Here is a 22,759-nt window from a genome sequence, read left to right as displayed (position 1 = left end):
CGGCATATCGCAGGAGACGACCCATCTGGACGCATCACGTTTGGTAAAGGCAACTCCTGTGCCCGTGACTGCACGGAACTGCACAGGGCTGTGGAGACAGCTCAGCGCAGCATGGAAGCCAGCTTGCCATCCACGGACACTGTCCACACTCCTTCCTACCTCAGTAAGGCAGCTAGTATAAGGGCACGAGGCCCAAGCGCAACCTTTATCCTGCTGTAGTAAGGTTCTTGAACAGACCTCTTAGTCAATAAAACTTACACAATCGACCTTGTCATGGCCTTGGATATTATTGTCTTCCTTCATTATACTGTCCTGCAACTGTAACATTTATTCTGCATTCACTCTATAAGTGCTTGTCCTTTCTTCTAACTTAATGCACTGATACAGTGAATGATCAGTGTGGATGGCACATTTTCCATGATACCTCAGTACATGTGACCATCATAAACTAATAATCAACACAACTGAGCATTTACAGTTTACATTTCGGGAAACGGTGACATAGTTTATTCCCTCCATACTTGCTGCCTGATTTGCTGAGTTCCTCCAGCATGTTGTGTGCGTTGAACAGATGAAGAGCAGCAAGGAGCCCTGGAACCCAATGGATGGAGGAGCCTGGAGAACAAGAGATAGTAAGGGAAAAAAATAATGTCCGGCATTGGATGTCCCGCTCAACATCTACAACCTCATCTCCCCGCACAGCAGCAAGACAAGCCAGGCTGCACAGGTGATAGGGGATTCACTAACAGGAAATATTCATAAGGACCCTGTACAATACTATTCCCAACACAAACCCAGTGATCCTCACACGGTACGCTCACAATAGCCCCGTGTCTCGTCTGTCTCCAATTCACGACAGGACACGTGTCAGCAGGTATTCAGATCGTCTATATCTGAATAAATGCTAAAGGCACCTTGCTGGCATGTGAAAAGCTGCTACAGTGTACCGCATATAATACATCTGGCCTTTAGACACGTCAGCCTTGCAAGTTGAGATGCAATTAGAACTAATGAATAATTAAACATGCAGGAGGGCTTCAAATTACCAGTAAGCAGGAAGCCTTTCAGCTGCATAGGCAGATTCACTGAATTGAGTTGCATGGTAATTACATACATTTCAAGCTTATAATGTATTAAGTTGCATGACTGGTCTTGTTAAATGAGAAGGTGGCTAATGAAGGGGTTGCACTTACATCCGAGTCTCACTGAACAAGCACAAAAATTAGCACAGTACGTTCAGTTTTAATCCACCAATCAACCCTACATCACCATGAAACCCCACTGTGACATGGGAATCACGCAGTGCAGCCAATACACTTGGGTATCATTAGAATCTGGAATTATTAGAAGTCTCTATCAGAAAGAAAAAAAAGTTGCATTTACATAGCATTTTCAGAGTGCCTCACAAAAATTTTAAAGTGATTTGCTGTGAAAAGCCAGGAAGCATTTGCACACATTAGGCCTCTGCAATCAGCAACATCAGCCATTTGGACCGAGCGACAAAGATCTCTGTGCCACTCTGAGACTCACTCTGCTCTTTAAGATACTGCCATTGGCCTTTAATCACAGACAGCTTTACTGATCGGATCAGTTTATTATTGTCATGGGTACTGCGATACAGTGAAAAATTGCCTTGTGTGCAGACCAGCAGATTATGCTGCATGTGAGGCAGTAAAACAAATGTAGAATATAGTGTTACAGTGACACAGAAAGTGCAGTAAGGTAGACAAACCAAGTGTGAAGGTGACCAGGTAGAAACCAAGAATTCATCTTGAGTGTATGAAAGATCTGTTGCAGAGTCTGACATCAGTGGAATAAAAGCTGTCCTAGAACTCGATGATACATGCTTTCGTAGTCCGATGATGGTGGGGTGTGCAGTGCGGAGGGTGAATGAACTGGTTGAGAAGATTTCTTGATTACATTGTTTTCTTTCCTGAGGCAGTGGGCGTCAATGGAGTGATGAAGTCCGTAGAGAAGAGGCGTGTCGGGTTTGTGTAATGGGCAGGGCTCTGCAATTTTTTTGCAGATTTGAGTAGAGCAAGCTGTGGTGCATCCAGATAGGATTCACATCAGCTCTCTGGATCACGTTTTAAACAACCTTCTAATTAAGGGAATCAGATTTCATCCCTCTGGGCCACAGCTGATACTGTTAACTATGTGTCAGAATTTAACAGGCTTCATGGAGAAAGGCTGAACATCTACGCTCTGTCCGCCAGAGAAAGCAGGATCTCCCAGTGGCCACACATTTTAATTCCACATCCCATTCCCATTCTGACATGTCTATCCACGGCCTCCTCCACTGTAAAGATGAAGCCACACTCAGGTTGGAGGAACAACACCTTATATTCCGTCTGGGTAGCCTCCAACCTGATGGCATGAACATCGACTTCTCTAACTTCCGCTAAGGCCCCACCTCCCCCTCGTACCCCATCTGTTACTCATTTTTATGCACACATTCTTTCTCTCACTCTCCTTTTTCTCCCTCTGTCCCTCTGAATATACCTCTTGCCTATCCTCTGGGTCACCCCCCCCCGTCTTTCTTCCCGGACCTCCTGTCCCATGATCCTCTCGTATCCCCTTTTGCCTATCACCTGTCCAGCTCTCGGCTCTATCCCTCCCCCTCCTGTCTTCTCCTATCATTTTGGATCTCCCCCTCCCCCTCCAACTTTCAAATCCCTTACTCACTCTTCCTTCAGTTAGTCCTGACGAAGGGTCTCGGCCTGAAACGTCGACTGCACCTCTTCCTAGAGATGCTGCTTGGCCTGCTGCGTTCACCAGCAACTTTGATGTGTGTTGCGGAGATTAGTGTTGAAGGTTCCGAGTGGGTACTGTTCATTCGCTGCATGCCTTGGCAAATCATCGACAAGCTGGCTCTCAATCAGCGGTGTTTAATTTGAATGATACAGGGTGAGTTACAATGAGTATTAGAGAAAAGGAATTATATAAGGGAGCAAATTCCCAGGGAAATGGGGAGGATGGGTTAGATCTGGCACAGACACTATGGGTCATTTGGTCTCCTATTATACGACTGGTTCCACTAATCTATGCTTCAAAGTCAGGCTTGTTGACGGTTAGTTTTTCATTATGCGCTGCTGATATGAACCTGACACCCCGAAAGGAGATGTCTGACATTCCGATTTGCATGAACATGGATTTTCCCATGTATGTTCCCAATCGGCCACACTTCCACCGGAACTGCACACTTCAGGAATTATTTCTATATTCTGTCTGGTTTAGTGCAGCATCCTCTCACAGTACAGGTTGAGCACCCTTTATCCGAAATTACAAGATCCAAATTTTATTTTTGAGCACTAACATGACATCACAGTCGAAAATTCCACAAGGTGCCGGGAAGTTTCCTGGGTGAAGCTCAGGTCTCTGTGCACCACAGGCAGTTCTGAGAAGTGACCTCACACATGTAATGAACAAAAGTTAATGAAAAATAGAAAAACACTGCATAAAGTGAGAAATAAAGATCTCGACTGTGCATCATCAGCGTCAGAGTGAACATACGCCGCTTTAACGGTATGCTGGTCGTGCAACCGTGTATCACAAGAAAGTGAAAATTGAAAGTAATTGTGAATCTTCAGCAGGCTGGTTGCAGAAATTTAAGAAAAGGCACAGCATTAAATTTTTAAAGAGCCTGCTGATCATGAAAATCTATCACCAAAAATGTCTACAATGCTGATTGCTTTTATGCCTTACATAACAGCACTAAATTTTTAAAGCATCACTGATGAAAATCTAGCACCAGAGCAAGTCTATGATGCTGATTGTTTTTATACCTTACGTAAACCTAAAAAAAGTAGCATACAAATACAGTGTACTGAAACCTTTTCATCAAAATACGGCAGCGTAGGTAGAGACTGAAGGCCGGCTGTTGTTTGTTGTCATTCAACAGCTGATTCAGGTATTCTCCTGATGCTGCTATACTGCTTTTGTTACCCTGCATACATTCTATTTTCATTATATTAATGGCATGTAATAATTTTTACTGTGACTACAAAGGTGTGATGAACAAGTGCAGGACAAAAGACTGCTTACCGCTAGCACAAAAATTCAGTGTCAGAAATGATGGCAATCCCAAGCAATCTCATTATATATTCCAAAATCTGAAAAAAATCCAAAATACAAAACACTTCTGGCCCCAAGCATTTTGGATAAGGGGTACTCAAACTGTGCACGAAAACTAGAGCAAACTGTCAGGTCAGCAGGACCTGTGTCGCAGACAAAGAAACGGCCAGGAAAATCATTGCGGACGCGACCCATCCTGCAAACTGCCTTTTCCAAATGTTCCCTTCTGGAAAGTGCTATAGAGTCGTAGAGTCATAGAAAAGTACAGCTCATGAAAACGGCCCTTCAGCCCATCTAGTCCAAGCTGAACCACTTGAACTGCCTACCTTTAACAGGGCTATTAAAAAAAACTTCACTTCACCTTAAAAGTTTCTCCCCCCCCCACCGTCCCCGAGGCAGTTAATCTAATGAACAATTCTAGGTAGCTCCCCCAACCCCATCTATCTATTACACACATCCCTGCCCTGCACTGTAGACACTTGAAAACACTTTTGCTGTTTACTTTGTAAATACATGCTGGTATTTATGTAGTTGTGCACATTTTATTCTATACCCATCCTTTAATCTCTAACCTTACTCTATCTATAATTCTTTATAACTGTTGAAAGTTGTTTTTCATTGCACATCGCACTCTGACCAACACACCACAGCAAATCCCTCATGCATGTAAATGTATCTGATGAATAAAGTTGATCTTTGATCCTTGATTCATAAGTAGCTGTTTGGAGGGAGACCTCCCTTGACATGTTATGCACAGCACGAACACAAAAGCTACTGTAAATTAAACCAGAAGCTGTGAAGATGGAAATTTCATGTCAAAATAACAATGAAATACGCTGGCTCAAGATCTGCTTGGCAGATCATGAGACAAGTTTCTCAGAGACTGTACGAGTCTTCCTTCCTTCCTTTTAGTATTCTGTGTGGAAGATGAAGAGAGAAGGCGAGATTGATTCATTACTACTGTCTCACAGTTAATTATTGTAGAGTCCTACAGAATGGAAACAGGTCCTTCTGCCCAACACATTCATGCTGACCAAGATGCCCATCTCAGCTAGTCTCACTGGCCAGCATTTGTCCCATATCCAACTGCACTTTTCTTATCCATGTACCTGTCCAAATCTCCTTTAAATATTATTATACCCGCCTCAACCACTTTGTCTGGCAGCTTATTCCATATACGCACCATACTCTGTGTGGAGAACTTGCCCCTCAGGTCCCCTTTATATCTTTCCCCTTTCACATTAAATCTATCCCCACTAGTTTATGATTCCTTTTTCCTGAGAAAAAGTCTGTGTGCATTCACCCTATCTATGCCCCCCCATTAATGATACTCTCCTGAAAGGGCACCCCCTCAGTCTTCTATGCAAGGAAGAAAGCCCATCTTCTCTCCGTAACTCAGGCCTTCGAAACCTGGCAATAATGTTCATCACTTAGACATTTGTGGGAACATGTTTGCCAGCACTCTCTTTGTGGCAGAATGGAGAAAGGGAGAGAGTGAGGAGAATTAGGGGCTTGTCTTGTACTGCTGGTAACCATAGAGGTCAGAATATCATTTTGCTCCACTCAGCCATGGCCTCTGGTCTTGAAGGAGCTTAATTTCGTCCACACTCCCTAGGTAGGTTTAATGTTTTACCAGCTGTAAGTACTATTGTGATGTGAGTCAGTGTTCAACTGCCAGCAAGACCAGGAATGCCCAGTTACTTCTCTAGAGCAGTGGTCCCCAACCTCCGGGCCGCGGAGCATGCAGGGGTGCAGCGGTGGTCAAAACGCACCCAGCACATCTTTAAGAAAAAAGCCGAAATAAACAAGCTAATTGATTAGGTGCCGCCCGGCACGTAAATGCCAGCCCAGATCAGAGGCAATTGCCGATATTGGTCTGCGGGCCGGAGGTTGGGGACCACTGCTCCAGAGTCTCTTGCAGAGAATTTTTCATTAACATAACTGAAACACAATCCAGGAGCAGAGGATAACAGAGGAATCTTAAATAACATCACTACAGCTTTTCTTTCACCACTCCTGCACTACACTTTAAGCAATAGGTGAAGAGGAGGGAAGAAAGTTATTGAGATGATTGGACACTTCAACTGAACGTGATGGCATAAGCATTGATTTCTCCAGCTTCCGGACCCCACTTCCCCCTGTCCCCCTACTTCCCCTTGTTCTTTCTTTTTCCATTCCCCAATTTGGTGGTCCCTGCCTACCAATTCTCTTCCCTTCTCCTGCTCTCATGACTTCCCATCACTTCCCTTTGGGTCCCCACCTCCTCTCCTTCCCTTTATTCTATGGTCTACAGTCCTTTCCTATTAGATTGTTTCTTCTTCAACCTATCCCCTCCCAGATTCTCATATCATTCCCAACTGCCCCCCACCCATATACATTCCCCCCATTAGGTAACCATCTCAGGCAGGGGAACTGTCAGAAGCACCAACATGGAATGTGACCAGAGGTGCCCAGTCTGATTTTGTACTTGGTGCAATTTTACTAAGAAATGAACAGTAATGAGATTTATTCATGACAAAGTTGACTTTGGATTGCATGCCCAGGAGAAAAGCACTACTCAAAACAACTCCTGGGCTAACTTGTCAAACTACGCTGAGCTTTATCCAAAGAGCTAAGTCAGAGGCAGCAGCAGTAGAATATAAATGAGAGGAAGTGTAGTTGGGGTGTCCAGTGCTCTGGCCTAGCCGCTCCAGGAATACTGTCTCAATGTCCAGACTGCATACAAAATGAGAAGCTGCTGAAAGCAGAACAAAGGCAGCTCATGACTGGGCTCCTGGGCCAAGAGACTGGGTTATAAAGAAAAGTGGAGCAACTTGGACTTTTTCATTCTGAAGGGGAGAACTTTATAATGGAGTGCAGCATCGGAATACTGAAAAATAAATTCAGGTTTAAAGTTGACAGGTTCTTCTTAACATGCAGAGTTTTGAACAGATGCAATTGTTCCTCGCTCGGAAGGACTGAGACAAAGCACAGAAGAATCGATGTAATCATGTAATGAAGTAAGAACAGAGATATATTTTTATGATGTGATGGTGTTTGGAGATCTGAAGGGGAATTGGGAGGTGATGTGATCTCAATAACTTATAGCTCTTGCATTTCCAACTAAAGGAGATCCTGTGTGTGCGTAAGGTCACACTTTGCAAATTATGCAGTGGATCTGTCAGACTGGATACGGCTCAGAATTGTTGAGGGTGCCATGTGTGACTGAGCGTTTAAGGTGGTGAACTAGCTAATGGAAAGACAGTGAGACAAACAAAGTCCTGTGTCACCAAGGAGTAAATAGTCTTCTTGGACCACTGATCACAGAGGACAGGGAAAGAAAATGCAAAATAAGTGCAGGTGCCAAAAATCTGAAACAAAAACAGAAAATGATGGAAAAGTTTAGCATGTCACTGACCCAAAAATTGACTGTTTCTCTTTCCACAGTTGCTGCCTGTCACCTGCTGAGTTTTTCCAGCTCTTTATTTTTGTTTCTGCAAAGAATGAACCCTTGGCCATGAGTTCTCTTCCCAAAGTTAGCCCTGGTCAAAATCCATATGACTGCCCCTGGAGTTTTTCCTGTTATGGGGCAGCACAGAGTACCAGCAGGCAGTGCTGCTGTCCCTCAGCTCCACTGGCTGTTATTAAAAAGTTACTTGGACTCCACTTGGTAGGCTGATCCAGAAGATTAAGATACACAGGATCAACAGTGACTTGATAGTTCAGATTCAGAATTGTTTGCAATTGAAAAAAAATATGGTGAAAAGCATCAACTGCTGGGGAGGAGAAAGTGGGCATCGGAGACAAGTGATCACAGTGAGGCAATGATGATGTTTTGGAACATTGTTCGGATATGGAATTGTGCATTCCTTTATGATTTTGTGTCTTTGTACCTGTCCTTTAGAAGCTGTAGCAGAATGGATGCGCCTTTTAAAAAAAACTGGGTGTAGGCTATCAAGCATCCACGTTTTCATTCCATTGTTTAACTTGTTTCCTTGCCAAGGACACAGGTGGAGACCACAACTATTCACAGCTGCACAAATTCACAAACTGGGTCTCAAAGGGAACACACTATACATACGGAGAGCAGCAATGTATTTGCATGGTGCACAGCTGTGACAGCATCTGATTTTAATAGGAGACCCATAAAATGCCATGACAAGTTGCAAACAGTTTTACATCATTAATAAATGAGGCAATGTCACAGTCCCAGATAGAATCCACCTTAAAAGGTTTACTGAACTCTAAATGGTAGGCTGATCCAGAAGATTAAGATGTACGGGATCAACAGTGACTTCGTAATTTGGATTTAGAATTGGTTTGCCTATAGATAAAACAGTGGTGGAAGCTTATTATTCTGGCTGGAGGTCTATGACCAGTGGTGCTCTGTAGGGATCAGTGCTGGGACCTTTGTTGTTTGTAAACTACGTACATAACTGACCTGGATGGAAATGTAGACAGGTCGGTTAACAAGTCTGCAGGCTTCACAAAAATTGGTGGAGTTGCAGATAGTAAAGAAGATCGTCAAAATATTCAGCAGGATATACAGTAGGTCAGTTAAAAGCATGGACAAAGAAATGACAGATGCTTACGAAGAAGAATGAACAGAGAAACAGCAGATGGAGTTGAATACAGGCAAGTTTGAGGTATAGAGTTTGGGAAGTTAAATGCAAGGAGATAGTTTGCAACTAATGGGTGGATCCTTGCAGCACCAATGTACAGATGGATCTTAGAGTCCATCCATAGCTCCCTGAAAGTGCCACCACAGGTTGATGAAGTGGGAATGAAGTAGTATGGCATACTTACCTCCATCAGTCAAGGCACTGAGTATAGGAGTCAGACAATAATGTCACAGCTATGAAACATCAACAATTCCTTTCCTCCCAGAGATGCTGCTTGATCCGTCAAGTTTCTCCAGCGGACTGTCTGATGCATGAAACTTTGGCTAGGCTGCAGTTGGAGTATTGTGTGTGCAGTTCTGGTCACACAGTTACAGAAATGATGTGGACACTTTGGATTGGGTACAGAAGATGTATAAACCTCTATAGTGCGTTGAGGAATTTCATCTATTAAATTAAACCACAAAATTGATGGTGTTCTTAAAAACATAGAAACATAAAAACCCTACAGCACAATACAAGCTCTTCGGCCCACAATGTTGTGCCGAACATGTACTTACTTTAGAAATTACCCAGGGTTACCAATAGCACTCTACTTTTCTGAGCTCCATGTATCTATCCAGGAGCCTCTTAAAAGACCCTATCGTATCCGCCTCCACCAGCATCGCCGGCAGCCCATTCCATGCACTCACCACTCTCTGTGAAAAAAAACTTACCCCTGACATCTCCTCTGTACCTACAAACGTTTGTACTTCCAAGCACGTTAAAACTGTGCCCACTTGCGTTAGCTATTTCAGCCCTGGGAAAAAGCCTCTGACTATCCACACGATCAATGCCTCTCATTATCTTGTACACCTCTGTCAGGTCACCTTCTCATCGTCCATCGCTCCAAGGAAAAAAGGCTGAGTTCACTCAACTTATTCTCAGAAGGCATGCTCCCCAATCCAGGCAACATCCTCTGCACCCTTTCTATAGTTTCCACATCCTTCCTGTAGTGAGGTGACCAGAACTGAGCACAGTACTCCAAGTGGGGTCTGACCAGGGTCCTATATAGATGTAACATTACCTCTTGGCTCTTAAACTAAGTCCCACGGTTGATGAAGGCCAATGCACCGTATGCCTTCTTAACCGCAAAGTCAACCTGAACAGCAGCTTTGAGTGTCCTTTGGACTCGGAGCCTAAGATCCCTCTGATTCTCCACACTGCCAAGAGTCTTACCATTAATACTATATTCTGCCATCATGTTTGACCTACCAAAATGAACCACCTCACACTCACCTGGGTTGAACTCCATCTGCCACTTCTCAGTCCAGTTTTGCATCCTATCGATGTCCCGCTGTAACCTCTGTCAGCCCTCCACACACTATCCACAACACCCCCAACCTTTGTGTTATCAGCAAATTTACTAACCCATCCCTCCACTTTCTCATCCAGGTCATCTATAAAAATCACAAAAAGAAAGGGTCCCAGAACAGATTCCTGAGGCACACCACTGGTCACCAATCTCCGTGCAGAATATGACCCATCTACAACCACTCTTTGCCTTCTGTGTGCAAGCCAATTCTGGATCAACAAAGCAATGTCCCCCTGGATCCCATGCCTCCTTACTTTCTCAATAAGCCTTGCATGGGGTACCTTATCAAATGCCTTGCTGAAATCCATATACGCTAAATCTACTGCTCTTCCTTCATCAATGTGTTCAGTCACATCCTCAAAAAATTCAATCAGGCTCATAAGGCATGACGAGCCTTTGACAAAGCCATGCTGACTATTCCTACTCATATTATGCCTCTCCAAATGTTCATAAATCCTGTCTCTCAGGATCTTCTCCATCAACTTACTGTTACGTACCCCGTAACTGGGTTGCCAAACCAGCAGAAATGGACCACTCTTTGGAGTCTGGATTACTAGGAACTAATAAAGTTTTATTAAAGAACTAAGTAATACAGTACTCTAGTCGTAAGGATATGTGACAGGTTAGCAATGATAATACACACATATACACAGAACTAGGGTAATAGGAATCAACCAAGCTCTATCGCAGTCTAGGGGTAAAATGATCAGTCTCAAGCGACGCAGAGTTCAGTTCAGTTTAGTGCAGTTCGCAGTAATCACTGTTGTACCGTTGTGGGGGGGGGGATGCAATTTGGTTCAGGCAGACCTTTGATGTCTTCTATCCCGCTGTGGTCACCAACTGTGACCCTTCCGTTCCGGATACGATCGTTCTTCCACGGTGAACCTGGCACCCAGGCAAGGGCAGACACACACACCAGGTTCCCACCAATCGTACCTTTACACCCTGTGAGCCTATGGTCGGTTCCCGCGAACCGGACCTCCAAACTCTCACTTGTGGGGGCACACTGCTGTTTCCAGGGTCTCATTGTCTTGTGGTCTCGTGGTGTCCCGTGCCTTAGCGAACCTGCTCTTTTTATCCCCCTGCTGGGGTATCCATCAAACTCAAACAGTTCAGGTTCAGGCAACCGGTCTGTCAATATTCTGAATTGTGTTTCTTTTCCGTTAATCCCTCTCTCCTCTCTTATTAGCATTTTGAATGTTTCTCTGTTGTCTCTTTTATCTCTCTCATTAGCATCAATCGTCCGATAGCTTGGTTTGGCATCACATTACCAACCAGTGAAATAAGACTCGTCGGTCTATAATTTCCTGGGCTATCTCTACCCCCTTTCTTGAATAAGGGAACAGCATCTACAACCCTCCAATCCTCCGGAACCTCTCCCGTCCCCACTGATGATGATCATTGCCAGAGGCTCAGCAATCTGCTCCCTCACCTCCCGCAGTAGCCTGGGACACATCTCATCCGGTCCCAGTGACTTATCCAACTTGATGCTTTCCAAAAGCTCCAGCACATCCTCTTTCTTAATGTCTATATGCTCAAGCTTTTCAGTCCACTGCAAGTCATACCTACAATTGCCAAGATCCTTTTCCATAGTGGATACTGAAGCAAAATATTCATTAAGTTCCTCTGCTATTTCCTCCAGTTCCATACACACTTTTCCACTGTCACACTTGATTAGTCCTATTCTCTCATGTCTTATCCTCTTGCTCTTCACATACTTGTGAAGAGCAAGTATGTGAAGAGAACTCCTTGGGGTTTTCCTTAATCCTGCTTGCAAAGGCCTTCTCATGGCCCCTTCTGGCTCTCCTAATTTCATTTTTAAGCTCCTTCCTGCTAGCCTTATAATTTTCTAGGTCTCTATCATTACCTAGTTCTTTGAACCTTTCATAAGCTTTTCTTTTCCTCTTGACTAGATATTCAACTGCCTTTGTACACCACGTTTCCTGTACCCAATCATCCTTTCCTTGGCTCATTGGAATGTACCTATGCAGAATGTCAAGCAAATGTCCCCTGAACATTTGCCACATTACTGCCATACATTTCACTGAGAACATCTGTTCCCAATTTATGCTTCCAAGTTCCTGCCTGATAGCCTCATATTTCCCCTTACTCCAATTAAACACTTTCCTAACTTGTCTGTTCCTATCCCTCTCCAAAGCTATGGTAAAGAGATAGAATTATGATCACTATCTCCAAAATGCTCTCCCACTGAAAAGACCTGACAACTGACCAGGTTCATTTCCCAATACCAGATCAAGTACAGCCTCTCCTCTTGTAGGTTTATCTGCCTACTGTGTCAGGAAACCTTCCTGAACACACCTAACAAAATTCACCCCATCTAAACCCTTCACTCTAGGGAAATGCCAATCAATATTTCTGCATCATCCCAGAATCTGTCTCCCTATCTGCTCCACGATCTCCCTGTTACTATTGGGTGGTCTATAAAAAACACCCAGTAGAGTTATTGACCCCTTCCTGTTTCTAACTTCCACCCACAGAGACTCAGTAAACAATCCCCCCATGACTTCTTCCTTTTCGACAGCCGTGACACATCTCTGATCAGCAGTGCCACTCCCCTACCTCTTTTGCCTCCTCCCTGTCCTTTCTGAAACATCTAAAGCCTGGCACTCTAAGTAGCCATTCCTGCCCCTGAGTCATCCAAGTCTCTGTAATGGCCACAACATCAAGTACTGATCCACACTCTAAGCTCATCCGCTTTGTTCATGATGCTTCTTGCATTTAAATAGACACATCTCAAACCATCAGTCTGAGCTCATACCTTCTCTTTTGTCATTGGAAATTAACCAATTTCCCCCTGGGATCAATAAAGTATGACTATGACTATGACTCTATCACCTGCCTATCCTCCCTCTCACACTACCTACAAGCTCTCTCTTTATTGTGAGCTAACTGCCCCTTCAACCATCTCTTCAGTTTGGTTCCCACCCACCAGCAATTCTAGTATAAATTCTCCCCAATAGCCTTAGCAAACCTCACTTCGGATTCAAGTGCAACACATTCTTTTTGTACCAGTCACGTCTGCCCCAAAAGAGATCCCAATGATCCAGAAATCTGAAACCCTGCCCCCGCTCCAATCTCTCAGCCACGCATCTATCCTCCACCTCACTCTATTCCTATACTCACTATCATGTGGCACAGGCAGTAATCCCGAGATTACTACCTTTGAGGCCCTGCTTCTCTGCTTCTTTCCTAACTCCCTCTAGTCTGTTTTCAGGACCTCCTCCCTTTTCCTACCTATGTCGTTGGTACCAGGGAAGTGAAGTTTGTGCAGTGAAAATTACAACTGAGAAGGAGCACAGGAGTTTAATGGTCTGAGGGTGGACTAATCTCATGGACCTGATGGAATGCACCCTCGGGTTTTGAAGGAAGTAGCTGGAGAGATTGCGGAGGCATTAGCGATGATCTTTCAAGATTCAATAGACTCTGGCATTGTACTGGATGACTAGAAAATTGCAAATGTTACTCCGCTATTTAAGAAGGGTGGGAGGCAGCAGAAAGGAAACTTTCGACCTGTTAGCCTGACATCAGTGGTGAGAAGTTGTTGGAATCGGTTGTTAGGGACGAGGTTACAGAGTACCTGGAGACACATGACAAGATAGGCCAAAGCCAGCATGGTTTCCTGAAAGGAAAATCCTGCCTGACAAACCTACTGCAATTCTTTGAGGAAATTACAAGCAGATTAGACCAAAGGAGATGCAGTAGACATGGTGTACTTGGATTTTCAGAAGGCCTTTGACAAGGTGCCACACGTGAGGCTGCTTAGCAAGATAAGAGCCCATGGAATTACAGGGAAGTTACAAGCATGGGTGGAGCACTGGCTGGATGGCAGAAAACAGAGTGGGAATAAAGGGATTCTATTCTGGCTGGCTGCCGGTTACCAGTGGAGTTTCAAAGGGGTTGGTGTTAGGACCGCTGTTTTTTACAATGTATGTGAATGATTTGGACTACGGTATTAATGGATTTGTGGCTAAATTTGCCGATAATACAAAGATAGGTGGAGTAGCCGATAGTGTTGAGGAAATAGAGAGGCTGCAGAGAGACTTAGATAGAACATACAATAGTACAGCACATTACAGGCCCTTCGGCCCACAATGTTGTGCCGACCCTCAAATCCTGCCTCCCATATAACCCCCCACCTTAAATTCCTCCATATACCTGTCTCTTAAACAGTCTCTTAAAAGTCTCTTAAACTTTACGAGTGTATCTGCCTCCACCACTGACTCAGGCAGTGCATTCCACGCACCAACCACTCTCTGAGTAAAAAACCCTTCCTCTAATATCCCCCTTGAACTTCCCACCCTTTACCTTAAAGCCATGTCCTCTTGTATTGAGCAGTGGTGCCCTGGGGAAGAGGCGCTGGCTATCCATTCCATCTATTCCTCTTATTATCTTGTACACTTCTATCATGTCTCCTCTCATCCTCCTTCTCTCCAAAGAGTAAAGCCCTAGCTCCCTTAATCTCTGATCATAATGCATACTCTCTAAACCAGGCAGCATCCTGGTAAATTTCCTCTGTACCCTTTCCAATGCTTCCACATCCTTCCTATAGTGAGGGGAATAGTTTAGGGGAATGGGCAAAGAAGTGGCAGATGAAATACAATGTTGGAAAGTGTATGGTCATGCATTTTGGTGGAAAAAATAAACAGCAGACTATTATTTAGATGAGGAAAGAATTCAAAATGCAGAGATGCAAAGGGACTTGGGAGTCCTTGTGCAAGATACCCTAAAGGTTAACTTTCAGGTTGGGTCAGTTGTAAAGAATGTGAATGCAATATTGGCATTCATTTTAGAGGTATAGAATATAAGAGCAGGGATGTGATGTTGAGGCTCTATAAGGCACTCGTGAGACCATACATGGAATATTGTGTGCAGTTTTGAGCTCCTTATTTTAGAAAGGATACTGACATTGGAGAGGGTTCAGAGAAGATTCACGAGAATTATTCCAGGAATGAAAGGGTTACCATATGAGGAACGTCTAGCAGCTCTTGGGCTGTATTCCCTGGAGTTCAGGAGAATGAGGGAGGATCTCATAGAAACACTCTGTATGTTAAAAAGCCTGAACAGATTAGATATGGCAAAGTTATTTCCCATGGTAGTGGATTCTAGGACAAGACGGCACGACTTCAGGATTGAAGGACTTTTTTTAGAACTTAAATGCAGAGGATTTACTTCAGTTAGAGGGTGGTAAATTTATGGAATTGCCACGAGCAGCTGTGGAGGTCAAGTCATTGGGTGCATTTAAGGTTGAGATAGGTACTTGATTAGCCAGGGCATCAAAGGGTATGGGGTCAAAGCAGGGGATTGGGGATGACTGGAAGAATTGGATCAGCCCATGATTGAAGCAGGGAGTTCAGTTGTAATGAAAGTCAAAACAACTGCAAATGCTGGGAATCAGAAACAAAAGCAGGAAATGAATGTCAGAAATTATTGGTGGAAAGCAAAACAGTCATTGTTTCTGGTAACAGCACCCAGCATTAACAACTAGCCTAGACTCAGGAACAGCACATCTGGAACAAGGGGATTTCTCAGAGGGCAGCAATCAGCATGAGAAGACATTCAATGGTGACGCAGATGGAGGCTTAAAAAGTGCTCAGCTACATTTCCTTTTCAGTATTTTTCTTGGCGGGGGGGAAATCAGTGCAAGAGGTTGTTTGTTGTTAATGCAGTGCATGGTTTAAAAAGAGATTGGGTATTTTTCAGGTTTTTTTCCCCTTGGCAGAGCCCAAAAAAAAGAAAGGAGTATGGCCATGGTAGGAAGTGGGGCATTGTTATAATGGTCTGACTTAACTCTACAGGCTTGGGCAAGTGCAGACACAGGCTCTAAGTAGGTAAGCATGAAAGTCTTCTAATAAGTTTTTTTTTCTCTTTGCCCTCAGGTAGTGCGCTGAGAACAGAACCAGAGGTAGGAGGATGTTCCTTGTGTGAGATGTGGGAACTTTGGGAGACCTCCAGTCTCCCTGATAACCATTTTTGCATGCAGTGCATGGAGCTGCAGCTCCTTAAGATACTGTGTTAAGGAACTGGAGCTGTAGGTCGATGACCTCCAGTTAATATGGGAAACTCAGGAGGTGATAGATCAGAGCTCGAGGGAGATTGTCACTCACGTGTTGCAGTTGGCTGGTCCCCAGGTGACTGTCAGGAGAAGGAAATAGAGAAGACAGCCAGTGCAGAGTACCCTTGTGGACATTCCCCTCAATAATAAGTGTACCACTTGGCTACTGTTGAGGGGTGGGGAGCATTTGAACTATCAGGGGGAAGCTGCAGCGATCACATCTCTGGCACTGAATCTGTCTCTGTAGCTCAGAAGGGGAGAGAAGAGGTGTGCGGTAATGATAGGGGATTCCATAAATGAGAGGAACAGAAAGCGATTTTGTAGACATGAAAGAGACGCCCAGATGGTATGCCTCCCAGATGCCAGGGCCGGGGATGTCTCAAATCAGGTCCATGGCATTCTAAAGGGGGAGGGTGAACTGTGGGAAGTTTTGGTACATAATGGTGCCAACGACCAAGGTACAAAAAGGGAGGAGATTGGGAGTTAGGCAGAAAGCTGAAAAGCAGGACTTCTGAGGCAGTAATCTCCAGATTGTTGGCTGTGCCATGTGCCATGGAGAGTAAGAATACAATGATTTGGCATCTGAATATGTGGCTGAGGAATCGGTGCAGAAGGCAGGGTTTCAGATTTCTGGATCATTGGGATCTCTTTTGGGGAAGGTATGACCTGTACTGGAAAGGCCCCATACAGTAGTCAGGATGTGGGCAGTAAATTACAATGGGAGATAGAAAAGGCACATAAGAAGGGCAGTGTTACGATCATCATGAAGGATTTCAATATGCAGGTCGATAGGGAAAAATCCAGCTTGAGCTGGATCCCAAGGAGGAACTTGTAGAATGGATATGAGATGACTTTTTAAGACCAGTTAGTGGTTCATAGGGGAACGGTGATTCTGGGTTGAGTGTTATGTAATGAACCAGAGTTAATTAGGAAGCTTAAGATAAAAAAAAACCCTTAGCAGGCAGTGATCATTACATGATATAATTCACCCTGCAGTTTGACAAGGAGAAGATAAAATCAAATGTATCAGTATTACAGTGGAGTGAACGGAATTACAGAGGCATGAGAGAGGAGCTGGCCAAAGTTGATTGAAGGGGACATTGGCAGGGATGATGGGAGAACAGCAAAAGCTGGTGTTTCTGCAGGGAAATTCAGAAGCCACAGGAAAGAGACATTCTAAAGGTGAAGAAGTGTTCTAAAGGGTGGGTGAGGCAACCATGGCTGACAAGGGAAGTCAAAGACAGCGTGAAACCAAAAGAGAGGGCATATAATATTACAAAAAATAGTGGGAAGGTAGATGATAGATAAACCTTTAAGAACCAACAGAAGGCAACTAAAAAAGCCATAAGGAGTGAAAAGATTAAATATGAATGTAAGCTAGCCAATAATAACAAAGAGGATACCAAAAGTTTTATCAGAAATATAAAGAGTAAAAGAGAGGCAAGAGTAGGTATTGGACTGCTGGAAAATTACACTGGAGAGGTAGTAATGGGGACAAAGAAATGGCAAAGGAACTTAAGAAGTATTTTGCATCATTCTTCACCATGGAAGACCCTAACAGAATGCCAAAAATGCGAGGGTGTCAGGGGGCAGAAGGCGCGAGTGTCAGGGGGTAGAAGGCGCGAGTGTCAGGGGGTAGAAGGCGCGAGTGTCAGGGGGTAGAAGGCGCGAGTGTCAGGGGGTAGAAGGCGCGAGTGTCATTGCTGTTTCTAAGTGCAAGTTTCTTGGGAAGCCTAAAACACTAAGGGTAGATAAGTCACCTGAACCAGATGGACTACATACAGGATTCTGAAAGAAGTAGGTGAATAGAGCATGGAGGCATTGATAATGATCTTTCAAGAATCACTGGATTCTGGAATATTTCTGAGAAATGGAAAATTGCAAGTGTCACTCTGCTCGTTAAGAAGGCAGAAGAAAGGAAATTATAGGCCAGTTAGCCTGACTTTAGTGGTTGGAAACATGTTGGAACCTATTATTCAGGATGAGGTTGGGTACTTGGAAGCACATGATGAAATAGGCCAGCATGGTTTTCTAAAGGGGAAATGCTGCCTGACAAATCTGTTGGAATTCTTTGAGGAAATAACAGGCAGGAAAGACAAAGGAGGTCAGGGGATGTTGTTTACTTGGATTTTCAAATGGCTGCACATGAGGCTGCTTAACAAATTAAGAGCCTATGGAATAACAAGAAAGACACTAGTATGGACAGGAGATTGGCTAAATGGCAGGAAGCAGAGTGTGGGAATAGAGGGAACCTTTTCTGGTTGACTGACCATGACATGTGGTGTGCCACAGGGGTTGGTGTTGGACTGCTTCCTTTCACCTTGTATGCCAATGATTTGAATAAAGGAATTAATGGCTTTTTGGCAAACTTTGCGGACAATATGAAGATCGGTGGAAGGACAGATAATGTTGAGGAAGCAGGGAGTTTGCAGAAAGATGTAGACAGACTGAGGGAATGGGCAAAGAAATGGCAGACAGAATATAATGTAGGGAAATACACTTTGGCAGAAGGTATAAATGCATAGACTATTTTGTAAATGGGGTGAGAATTCAAAAATTAAGAGGTGCAGGGGGACTTGGGAGACCTTGTGAAGGATTCCCTAAAGATTACCTTGAACACTAAGTCAGTGTGTATAGAAGGCAAATGCAATGTTAGACTTCATTTCGAGAGGACTAGAATACAAAAGCAAGGATGTAATGCCAAGGCTTTATAAAACATTGGTCAGACCATACTTGGAGTATTGTGAGTAGTTTTGGGCCCATTATTTAAGAAAGGATATGCAGGCATTGGAGAAAGTCCAGAGGATGTTCACGAGAATTATCCCAGAAATGAAAGGGTAAATATATGAGGAGCATTTGATGGCTCTGTACCTATACATACTAGAGTTTAGAAGAACAAGGGGGGACCTTATTGAAACCTATCGAATATCAGAGCATCAGTGGTTATAGGGAGAAGGCAGGAGAATAGCTGAGAGGGATAATAAATCAGCCACGATGGAATGCCGAAGTGGAATCATTGAGCCAAATGTCCTAGCTCTGAACCTAGGTCTTATGGTCTTATAGCAAAAACTCATTTAGTTCACCCAACATCCTTAATAAAAAGAAATCTGCTCTCCTTTCCCAGGCTGTCGTAAGTGTGACTTCATATCCACCATTAGGAGTGGGACAGAGGCACAGAGGGTACAGCTGCTGTGGAAAAGCTCCAGCCCCCAAGTTCAACCCTGACTTAGGGTGCTTTCTAAGGAGTTTGTATGTTCTTTCTGTGACAACACTTAATTTTTTTCACCCACTTACTTCTGTTTCCTCCCACATAAGACCATAAGACGTAGGAGCAGAATTACTCCATTCACCCCTCTCAGTCTGCTTGCAATTCCTGCATGGTTGAACTATTATCCCTCTCAACCCTGTCCTCCTGCCTCCTCTCCATAACCTTTAACGCCCTTACTAATCAAAAACCCATCAATCTCCACTTTAAATATACCCATTGACTTGGCCTCGACAGCCCTTTGTGGCAATCAAATCCACAGGTTTACCACCATTGGGCTAAAGAAATTCCTCCTCATCTCCATTCTAAATGAACATCCCTCTGTTCTGAGGCTGTGCCCTCTGGTCTCAGACTCACCTACTATAGGAAACATCCTCTCCACAGGTTTCAATGAGACCCCCCTCTTTCTTCTAAACTCCAGCAAGTACAAGCCCAGAGACATCAAACACGCCTCACAAGGTAACCCTTTCATTCCCAGAATGAAGAATAATGATCATCATGAAGCCTGAAGCAGCCGTACTTTCCACTACAAGACACTTTTGGCTGACATACAGCAAGGCAATGTTGCAAGAAACGAGTGCACCAAGGAGTTAGAAATGGTAGCAAGCTTCCAACACAGCTACACTCTATGACACAAGCTGAAAACCCGGCTGCCAAAGCCAACTATCAGTGCCAAGCACAAGATGGAATGGAGTCAAGAACTTATTATTCCAGAAATTGGGACTAAATTAAGATATTTAACAGTGCAGGAGATGATCTTCACTACACAAATGCAGAATTGGATCCTAGACTGAGGATTAAATATCCAGTTTCAATTTATTTCTGTTCCAGGAAGGGATTCAATCATGCCACGACTGCAGGATCTATATATAGATATTTCAGAGTTGAACTGCACACGTCATTGAACAAATGTTGGTCTTTGGTAAACATGAAAGTGTTTCAGCTCAGGCATTTTGTGCTAGTTTTGAGATTTAAGCTGGAGAGGGACACCTTACCTATATTGAGGTTCATCTGCTCCACAAAGCATGGTCTACACGCCTCATCAAATCCTACATGAACACACCTTTACATAACCCACTCTAGTCCACCTAGGTCCTCCTCTACTGGAGATCTCCGAAGCTGCAGAAGGTCCCTCGTCATCTGGCACTCTATCCCAAGGCCACTTTACTGTTCTCTGCAGAACAATCGTTCACTCCGTCTTCACCTGTGACTGCAGTATGACTGAAAACCTTTTCAATCTTTTGCAAATCTAGCACCCAAACACTTGTGTCGACAGCACTCCCTTTTTTCACATGTACACGCTTCCTCCGGTAAGCTCTTTGCCCAGAGAATTATTTTGGGTTCCAGCACAGAAAATGAAATCAAATTTCTGCAGATGCTGAAAATCTGAAATAAAACTAAATATGCTGGAAGCACTCAGCAGGTCAGGCAGCATCTATGGACAGAGAGTTTTTGACCTGAAATATTAACCATTTATCTTTCCACTGACAGATCCAGTATGTGTTTCATTGAATAGTGATAAAAGAGGAAAGAGGAAGTGAATTGGCAAGTGTTGCTCATGTGCCCCTTGCAGGGTCAGATGTCAGGATCAGCGATGAGGGATGAATGCCTAATGGAATTTAGGAGTACGAGATCCCTGCAGAAAGGGAGAGTGGGGAGTTAAAGATGTGTTTGGTGGTAGGATCCCATTAAAGATGGCCGGTGTTGTGGGGAATGATGTGCTGGATGCACAGGCTCATGAGGTGGCAAGTGAGGACAAGAGGAACCCTATCCCTGTTATATCAACGGGAAGATGGGAGTGAGGGTGATGTCTGATAAATGGAGGAGTTGTGGGTGAGGGCAGCATCAATAGTGGAGGAAGGGAAACACCTTTATTTGAAAAAGAAGGGCACTTCAGATGTTCTGGAAAGGAAAGACATACCGGGAACAGATGTGGCAGAGACAGAGGAACTGAGAAAGGGGGATAGCACTTTTACAAGTGACGGGGTAGGAAGAGGTATAATTATGATAGCTCTAAGAGTCAGTAGGCTTATAAAAGTTATCAGAAGACAGTTTGTCTCCATAGATGGAGACAGAACGTTCAAGAAAAGGACAGAGGTGTCAGAAATGTACCAGGTGAATTTAAGGGAGGGTGGAAGTTGGAGGCAAATTTGATGAAATTGCCAAGCTCAGCATAGGTTCTGATGTACAGTATTTTGATAGGTGCATCAGTGCTATAGAAATACAGTCTAGTGCTGCTTGTAAGTTTCTCTATTCATTTAAAAACATGTGCAAAGGTCACAGCGACAATGATCTTTACAATAATTACACTGAAAAATAATTCAAAATCCAATCAGGCTCCTTATTGCCTGTACATATCACATCCCAACAATTCATCCATCAGCACGTCTGGCAAACTCCAGCTCAGCAGAAGTGCTGGCTACACCCAACGTCGAGGTGTTGACAGCACTTTTTATAAGAAGTGTGGATCATTGTGATGGCAGTGTGGAAATCTCAGGTGGCAGCAGTCCAAGTGAAAACGAGAGGGCAGAGGGCCAGAGGTACCTTTAGATTTTTATTCATTTATTCATTTACTGAGATGCAGCCTGGAATAGATCCTTCCAGGCAGCTACACTACTATTACCTCAGCGATCCCAGCCATCAAGTTTGGGCTCCAGCGTTCCTCCTCAGCCGCCAATAAACTTTCAGTGTGGAATTCATTGCCTCAAATTGAGTGGGATTAACCCATGGATGGATGATGGACATAAAAATAACTGGCAGTTGGGAACGATGGGATGGGTGAAGGGAGAGCCAAAAGACTGGAGACTGGAGGCCCGATGCCTGCGAGTCTGGGACCCGGAGACAGCCTGTCCTGGGATTGAAGGTTCGTCTCTGTGTGTGAGGGTGGAGATGGGTGGGGAAGGGGGCTTGCTTACTGCTGTCATTTTATTCTGTCAGTGTTATTGCTGCTTGTGTTGTTCTGCTGAACACTGTGGGTATGCTACGGGATGCTGTGGGATATTTGCCGTCTGCCCCCAGTACATCCCTGGGTATGGTGGTTGTTAACACCAATGATGCATTTCACTACATGTTTTGATGTACATGTGATAAATAAATGAATCAGAATCTGAGATGAGACAAGCTGGTTAGATTATTGTCCCCCCCACCCCCCCCAATCTCTAAACAGTGAAGTGGAGGCAAACAAGAACATCTCCAGGGCTGATGTATTTTAGTTGGACTGCATGTCAGTAGAACAGAATAGCACAGTCTCTATGAAACACCTTCCTGCTGACACCCCCCCACCCCACCCAACAGTCCAGTGAATGCTATTTACCATCTAGGTAGTCTTCAGCCCCTTGGTATGAACATAGAATTCTCCAACTTCCGGTAATTCCCTCCCCCTCGCTTCCCCTATC

At 44.1% G+C, this 22,759-nt stretch overlaps 1 protein-coding gene across 2 annotated transcripts in view; it reads right to left on the bottom strand.

Annotated features, from left to right (window-relative positions):
- Nucleotides 1–22,759, bottom strand: part of LOC134358203 (carbohydrate sulfotransferase 3) — a 92,819-nt gene that overhangs the window by 38,170 nt on the left and 31,890 nt on the right. The window contains exon 2 of one of the 2 annotated variants that reach the window (XM_063070199.1): nucleotides 522–615. The exons of the other annotated variant lie outside the window; for it this stretch is intronic. The gene's annotated coding sequence lies outside the window, so the exon portion shown is untranslated. The remainder of the gene's footprint in view (nucleotides 1–521; nucleotides 616–22,759) is intronic. 2 annotated transcript variants of the gene reach the window in all.

Source organism: Mobula hypostoma, chromosome 18 (genome assembly GCF_963921235.1).
Source record: "Mobula hypostoma chromosome 18, sMobHyp1.1, whole genome shotgun sequence".
NCBI lineage: Eukaryota > Metazoa > Chordata > Chondrichthyes > Myliobatiformes > Myliobatidae > Mobula > Mobula hypostoma.
The sequence above is the reverse complement of the archived record's forward strand: the minus strand, read 5'-3'. Positions and strand labels throughout refer to the sequence as shown.